Source organism: Bubalus bubalis, chromosome 8 (genome assembly GCF_019923935.1).
Source record: "Bubalus bubalis isolate 160015118507 breed Murrah chromosome 8, NDDB_SH_1, whole genome shotgun sequence".
NCBI lineage: Eukaryota > Metazoa > Chordata > Mammalia > Artiodactyla > Bovidae > Bubalus > Bubalus bubalis.
Window position 1 is genome coordinate 11,609,208 of NC_059164.1, and position 7,832 is coordinate 11,617,039.

A 7,832-nucleotide genomic window follows, 5' to 3' on the forward strand; every position below is an offset into this window, starting at 1 on the left:
CCATCTTCTCTGATTTAGAACTCAGGCTTCTTTGATAGGGGGAAGGGATAGTTAGGGAATTGGGATGGACAGGTACACACTGCTGTATTTACAATGGATAACCAACAAGCACCTACTCTATAGCACAGGAAACTCTGCTCAATGTGGTGAGGCAGCCTGGATGGGAGGGGAGTTTGGGGGAGAGTGGATACACATGTATATACATGGCTGAGTCCCTTCGCTGTTCACCTGAAACCATCACAACATTGTTTAGTCAACTATACTCCAATATAAAAGTGTGTTTTTGTTTTTGTTTTTAAGTTCAGAGAGAGGTGAAAAAGAATACTGAGATCATCAGAAAGAGAAGGTATTCACATTGTGACAGAGGGAGGGTGAGTTCCCAGGGTCTCCATGCCTCACTGAAACCTGCATAGTCCATTCCCCTACGAACAACCCTCTGCTCCATTCTGTAACCTATTAAAGTTCTGAGAAATGTTAAAAAAAAAAAAAAAGAATTCAGGCTTCTTTTATATTAAAACAGGGTGGGGGAGGTAAAATCCTAGAAAGGATGTGTTAATTTCTTACTGCCTAAGACTGTTCACAGGTGGGCCTGGTCAGCATGTTTCCTGTGAGCTAGATAAAACTATTTAACTCAACACTCACTTCCTGGGAAGCAGGGTTCCCAGAGATGCACCATTATGTATAATTTAGGCTTATAGGCAATATCCCTTTAGTGGTTAATTTGTAATCGAATACAGAGTTTCTTCCCTATTACAGTTTCCCCTGTCAATGATCCATTTCAGAATCCTGTGGGAAAAGGGACAAAGATCTCCCTAATTCCAACTGAAAAGGGATGACAAACGTGATTACAGAATGCAATTGATCAACCTTGAACAGAAAATATTCCGTAGAATCTTTTGATCAGTTCATTTCAGTCACTCAGTCGTGTCCAACTCTGCGACCCCATGAACCGCAGCACACCAGGCCTCCCTGTCCATCACCAACTCCCGGAGTTCACCCAAACTCATGTCCATCGAGTCGCTGATGCCATCCAGCCATCTCATCCTCTGTCGTCCCCTTCTCCTCCTGCCCCCAATCCCTCCCAGCATCAGAGTCTTTTCCAATGAGTCAACTCTTTGCATGAGGTGGCCAAAGTATTGGAGTTTCAGCTTTAGCATCAGTCCTTCCAAAGAATACCCAGGACTGATCTCCTTTAGAATGGACTGGTTGGATCTCCTTGCAGTCCAAGGGGCTCTCAAGAGTCTTCTCCAACACCACAATTCAAAAGCATCAATTCTTCAGTGCTCAGCTTTCTTCACAGTCCAACTCTCACATCCATACATGACCCTGTACCACCCTGTTTCCTTTTTCATCTACAACTATCTGAATCTGGTTTAAGCCCTCAGCACTTTATTGTCTAATTTAATCGAACTTGGGATTTTGGTTCCTGGTTCCAACACATATAAATTCCTATGCCATTTATTTGGACAAAATTAAATATGCTGACCCTTCTCTAGCTACAGTGAAATTAAAATGAACATTTGGCTTTTTTTTTTTTGAGAGAGCAAGGTAAAGTCTAAGAGTTCACAAACCCACTGCTCTCCAGGCCTCTCAGAAATAGGGTCATTTTTGGATGATAGTGGTACTGCTTTTTATCCCAGTGTGATGAATCCATGGCTTACTCCAGCCAACTTGACAGATGAACGCATGGTAAACAGTAGCGTGTGTGGCCCTGTCCACCTTGCAATCAACTGATGTCCAGGCCCTTATTCTCTCCGGATGTTAGGAAGGACTCAGTCTCCAGGTCAGAAAGGATGTAAAGCAACTTCAGTTGGAAAGGCTAGTTCTGGTGGAAGCAAACTCATGAGCAGGGGTTGTTGTAGGGTCCAAGGCTTTAACATAATTGGCAATTTCTAGGTCTTTAGAGCATTTAGAGATTCTCCCACCCAGGCAGACGCCTGGAATGGCTGACCATACCATATTCCAAAGGGGCTTAATTTAAGCCCACTTCTAGGAGCCACTCTGATCCATAGCAGGGCCACTGTCGAGGCCTTATCCCAAGTTAAATTAGTCTCCTGACATTTTAGCAATGCTCCTTTTTAACAGATGATTCATTTTCTTGTTTTTTTTCTATTGATTGTGGTCTCTGAGATGAACATAGTTTCCAATTAATTTGCAGCGCTTTAGACACCTGCTTGATTATCCTGGAGACAAAAGCAGTCCCACTGTCGTTATGAAGGGCATGAGGCAATCCAAACCAGGGAATAATTTCCCTAAGCAGGACTTTAACCACTTCAGAGCCTTTTTCTGTCTGGATGGGATATGCCTCCACCAGCCTGAAAAAGTACCCAAAACACTGGCAAATCTATGAAATTTCCTGCAGCTGAAGGCATTTGAGTAAAGTCTACTTGCCAGTCCCCAGTGGGGCAGGTTCCTTTGTGTTGAGTCCTCATCTGGGGAGGTCTGACGGCAGTCTTCAGTTATTTTTAAGCACATTTCATGCAATTCTGAGTGACTTCCTGGATAGTCTTTTGTAGGTTGCTGTCTTTCCATCATGTTTGATTCTTTGCAACCCTATGCACTATAGCCAGCCAGTTTCCTCTGCCCACGGGATTTCTCAAGCAAGAATACTGGAGTAGGTTGCTATTTCCTTCTCCAGGGTATCTTCCCAACCCCAGGACTGAACCCACATCTCCTGCATTTTCAGGCAGATTCTCTAACTTTGAGCCACCAGGGAAGCCCAGCGGAATATTACTAAGCCATGAAACAACAATGAAATAATGCCATTTGCAGCAACAAGGATGGGTCTAGAGATTATCACACTAAGTGACCTATAACAGACAGAGAAAGACAAATATTACAACCTATATATGGAATTTGGAAAAAAAAAAAGATACAAATGAACTTATATACAAAACAGAAATAGACCTGCAGACATAGAAAACAAACATGGTTACCAAAGCGAACGGGGAGGGGGAAGGATAAACTAGGATTATATGTTAATCCTAATTAACATATAATCACTACTTTATATAAAATAGATAACCAACAAGGACCTACTGTATAGCACAGGGAACTACACTTATTTTGTAATAACCTGTAAGGGAAAAGAATCTGAAAAAGAATACATATGTGTGTGTGACTGTGTGTGTATATAACTGAATCACTGCTATACACCTGAAACCAACATAACATTGTAAATCAAACTACATTTCGCTTTTAGAAAGTAATGAAAGAAAAAAATGGCATTTAGCTTTGCATCTTCTTTATGCAGTCATTGTTCCCTGTTGTTTAACATTTTAAAAGCAACATCTACCAACTGAGAAAGGTTCACTCCAAATGCACATTTAACGTTTGCAACTTTCTCCTGATATCTTGACACACTTTCCCCCAAAAAAGCAGTCAAATTAACCCTTCTTGTATTTTCAGGGGTCTCGGGATCTATATCAGGATAATGTCTGTAACCGGATCAATATTTTTCAAAAATTCAGAGGTGAGGCAGAGCAGCGAAACTGCCTGCAGGTCCGTTCTTGGGCCACATGGCCCTTTGCAGCACCAACCCACCCAGTGTGCCTGCGCCCCGACACCACAGGAGTGCAGGTGGAGACCCCCGTCTTCCTGGAGCCCGGCCCTCCTTCCCCCAAAGCAGCCAGACCTGCGTGTTGCACTACATGAGGCACTTGAGGATGGAAAGAAATCTGATTCCTCCCAAGAGAGAAATAAGCCCTTTAAGTTTGTCCTGGGTGCTGAGTGAGCAGGAAGTGATCTGAGGCTGAAATGAAAGGGTTGCTCAGATGCCTTTGGGTCGCAAGGCTAAGCCATCTCCCCAGACTATGCCTACGGTGCTGCTGAGCATTCAGGCATCATCCTGGTCTCTGTGGGAGCTTCTAAAACTGGAATGACTGGAATGGTCTCCTTCCTGGGCTCTCCATTCTTGGATGTGCCTTAGAAGGATCTGGTTCCTCCAGCTATGCACAGCGAATCTGCAGGTAGCTTTTCCTGATGTTCCACTACTCTTTGTAGAAACATCTTCCCTGGCTGACTCTGTTCTGTCACCGGCTTTGCTCATCCCCTTTCTCCTCACATGGGTGTTGACCTGAACTACGGGCCATAAATCTCGTTGCTCATTTTAGTTTGTTTTCATTTTGAGGTGAAGATTGAGTTTCAGTCTTTTTTGTTTCCAGTTAGGGTTTTAGTCAAGTATTAACAGCACAAGTTATGGGTTAACTTTAGAACAGGAATTGGTATATGTGTGTGTGTAGGGCTGGGGGGAGGTGATGCAAGAATCTGTATCTTATTTTTTTGGATGACAGTTTTATTACATACTAAACATTCTTGTTGCTGTTGCACTTCAAAGTGCACTGCAAAGTAGCTCTGAGGTGCTTTCGAGGGCCAAATTATTCTCCAAGTTTAGAGATGTCTTTGGGTTGAATTAGAAGCCCAACCCAAAGCTAAAATGGGAAGGGGGAGAGTCTTTGCCTCTACTGTCCCACCCCCACCATCCCCTGTATCTGTCCCCAAGCCAGCAGGGACTTCTGAAGCCTTCTTCACAGCCTGGTTTTTCTAATGGATATTCATGACTCTTATAATCTCATAGCCTTATCGATGACCTTTCAGCTCCCGTAAGCATATCCTTCCTCTAAGAAGGGCTGCCATCTTTCCAATTAAACAAGTCTGAGAAAGGACCATGGATTCATAGAAACCCGGGTGCCTGCCATTTGTATTAAAACCTCCTACAGAATATCGGCACAAGGGAAATTGCCCTGGTCCAAAACGGCTCCTGGTCCAAACTGAGTGCCTTGTGCATTTAAAGGTGGTGCCAGACTAGGTCTCTGTGCCCCAGGAACTAACACAGGATTTTCTAATTGACTCTGAGGAGGTGGAGCCAGTCTGACCACTTCCTAATCCCCAGTGTAGGGAACTGGGACTGGACAGGATTGGGAGGCAGGGCTTCATCTGTGGCTCAGTGGTAAAGAGTCTGCCTGCCAATGTAGGAGATGCAAGTTCAACACCTAGGTCGGGAAGATCCCCAGGAAAAGGAGGTGAAACCCAGTCCAGTATTCTTGCCTGGGAAAACCCATTGATGGGGGAGCCTGACAGGGCTACAGTTAATGGTGTCGCAAACAGTCAGATACAACCGAAGAACTAAACAACAAAACAAAGAACAAGAGGCACTGGAAGTGGTGGGGATATTGGCATAACAGCTGGAGGAGCTGGGACGGTCAGCTCAGCCAGAGCTTGGAGCAATATATCCTCACCCTCATCCCCCCCCACTTTTTTTTTCATATATGACAGGTTTTCCCTTGGGGCTTCCCTGGTGGCTCAGATGGTAAAGCATCTGCCTGCAATGCAGGAGACCTGGGTTCAATCCCTGGGTCGGGAAGATCCCCTGGAGAAGGAAATGGCAACCCACTCCAGTATTCTTGCCTGGAAAATTCCATGGACAGAGGAGCCTTGTAGGATACAGTCCAAGGGGTTGCAAAGAGTCAGACATGACTGAGTGATTTCACTTCACTTCTTTTACCATAAAGGTGACGACTATCTGGCTTTTCTGATGTAGTAACACAAATGCCACACATAGAGGATTTCATCATTCTTCTTCCCTGTTTCTTCAAAGAATAGCTATAGAGCCATTCAAAGGCCACTATAAAACCATAAACAGCAATTGATCATCTCTAACCATTAAAAGAATGCCTTTTTCCCTTGACATTAGCCAGCCAGGCTGAATTCTGGGATGGGGTTTTGGGTGATTTTAGGAACCAAGTGGAAACTTTATCTTCTCCCTGAGAATATCCTGCTTTCAGACAAAAACAGATAGGTTTTTTGTTGTTGCTGTTGTTCCTTTCCTCCATTTGACATTAGTCTGTAAATAAAAAATGGTATCAAGACAAAATGAAAAACCTGAAGACCAAACAGAAAACCCTAAATAAACCCTCAAATTTGGTCACAGGGTTTTACATAGTGCAAGAAACATTAACCCCAAGGCAACATGACTCCTCAGAGAGCTGCTGGATCCACACCAATGACACAAGAAGCCACAAATGATGTGCTTGACCAGCAAGGGTGACAATATGAGGTGCACAGGACCCCAAGGTAACAATGCCTCAAGCCCTTGTTGAGAGCCTACCAGGGATTGTTGCCACCCATTGTTACAACCAGAAACCTTCCTCTCAGTCGTGGGTTCATAGCTGTAATCACTTACCCAAAATGTGCTTCAGAGAACTTGCTCTAGGAATAGTGGAAATATTCCCCATTTTTAAAACAGAAATACAACAAACCAAATAAACAGCACGCACATGCTAGCATCCGAAGAAACAAAATACCTGTTCACAAATCAGGTAGAAGTCCAAGAACTATTTTCTCTTTCCAACAGGATGCTTCCCAGGTGGCCCTAGTGGCAAAGAACATGCCTGCCAATGCAGGAGAAGAAAGAGATGCAGGTCAAAACCTGGGTCAGGTAGATCCCCTGGAGGAGGGCATGGCAACCCACTCCAGTATTCTTGCCTGGAGAATCCCATGGACAGATGAGCCTGCTGGGCTACAGTCCATAGGGTTGCAAAGAGTTGGACATAACTGAGGTGACTCAGTACACACACACCCTACTCAAATAGAAAACGAGTTTGGTTTATTCCAGAGGAGAAAACCCAAAATGGAAGAGAAAGAACTTCCCACATTTTCACATACCAGAGTGACTTACCCTACTGTACTGAGTCCATATTTCCTGGATATTCCCAGGATATTCCCGGCTCCCATTGCCACGCCCTGGGGCCGCCAGTTCCATTTTGGTAATCTTGAAGGGAAGACCCTCAGGGCAAGCAGCCCTGATTAAGGTCTTACCTGAAAATTCCCCAGCTGAGACTGACTGCCCACCAGCAGCAAGGCTCCCATCTGGCTTTGTCAATTTGTTAACCAAATCCAAGTTCATACTTCCCACCAAAGCCAGGCAAGTAAATCAAGAGTTGTTGGTCACGTTATAGCGACTTTATTTGGAAAACCAGCAGACTAAGAACATGATGGGCTAGTACCCCAAAAAGCCATCTTCCTGGTGAGAACTCAGGCTTCTTTTACACTGAAGCGGGTGGGGTTAAAGTCCTGGTTCCGCCCAAACCCCAGAGGGGATGTGTTAACTTCCCCTTCCTTTAACTCTTCACAGGTGGGCCTGGTCAGGATGTTTCCTGTGAGCCAATCAAAGATACTTTACTTAAGTTCTCATTACCTGGCAGGCAGGGTTCCCAGAGATGGGCCATTATGTATATTTTAAACTTATAGGCAATACCCTTTTAGTGATTAACTTGTAACAGAAGACTGAGGTTATTCCCTATTGCAAGTAAATATCTCAAGATGAGAAAAGATCTACTAAGATCTAGGCAAAAGATAAAACCAGAATTGTTACAGTCCATTACATAGAAATGTCAAACCAATATGCCAGAAGATATTATATAGGAAAACTACAAGCCAGAAAATTTTAGAACATGAGTACTGGACAAAAATGTAAACTAAGGTATTTTCTGAATTTCAGTTGGCTTCTGATTAATTCTATACAGAAGCCACTTCATTCACATACCCTGATGTACATTACGAAAATCATTTAACTTGGAAGAACATCAGGAAATCACAGGACTCAAAGCCAGGCTTTCTATGGATGTTTGTCAGGAGTTAGGGGAGGGGAGGATTAATTTTAATGGCCACAATGTTTAGTTTGCCTTTCTTACACATTTTCCAGACTAATATTAATTAAGACTAGGTTATACTGAGCAGAAATTTGGAACCTAAATGGCCCATCTGTCTGAGAGTACATATTCCACATTTTTTTTTTCCCTAAAGAGAATCTTGGCCAAACACTAGAGTACTCC

The 7,832-nt window shown here is 43.7% G+C and overlaps 1 long non-coding RNA gene across 2 annotated transcripts; it reads right to left on the reverse strand.

Moving 5' to 3' along the window:
- Positions 1–5,708: 5,708 nt before the first annotated feature.
- On the reverse strand, positions 5,709–6,950 carry LOC123334646. Of its 2 annotated transcripts, none has more exons than XR_006552633.2 (3): positions 6,817–6,950; positions 6,303–6,389; positions 5,709–5,842 (listed from the first exon to the last, which is right to left on the reverse strand). It is a non-coding gene; the product is annotated as an uncharacterized LOC123334646 (long non-coding RNA). The 2 variants fall into 2 exon arrangements; XR_006552634.2 differs by having other exon boundaries at positions 6,677–6,921.
- Positions 6,951–7,832: the final 882 nt, after the last annotated feature.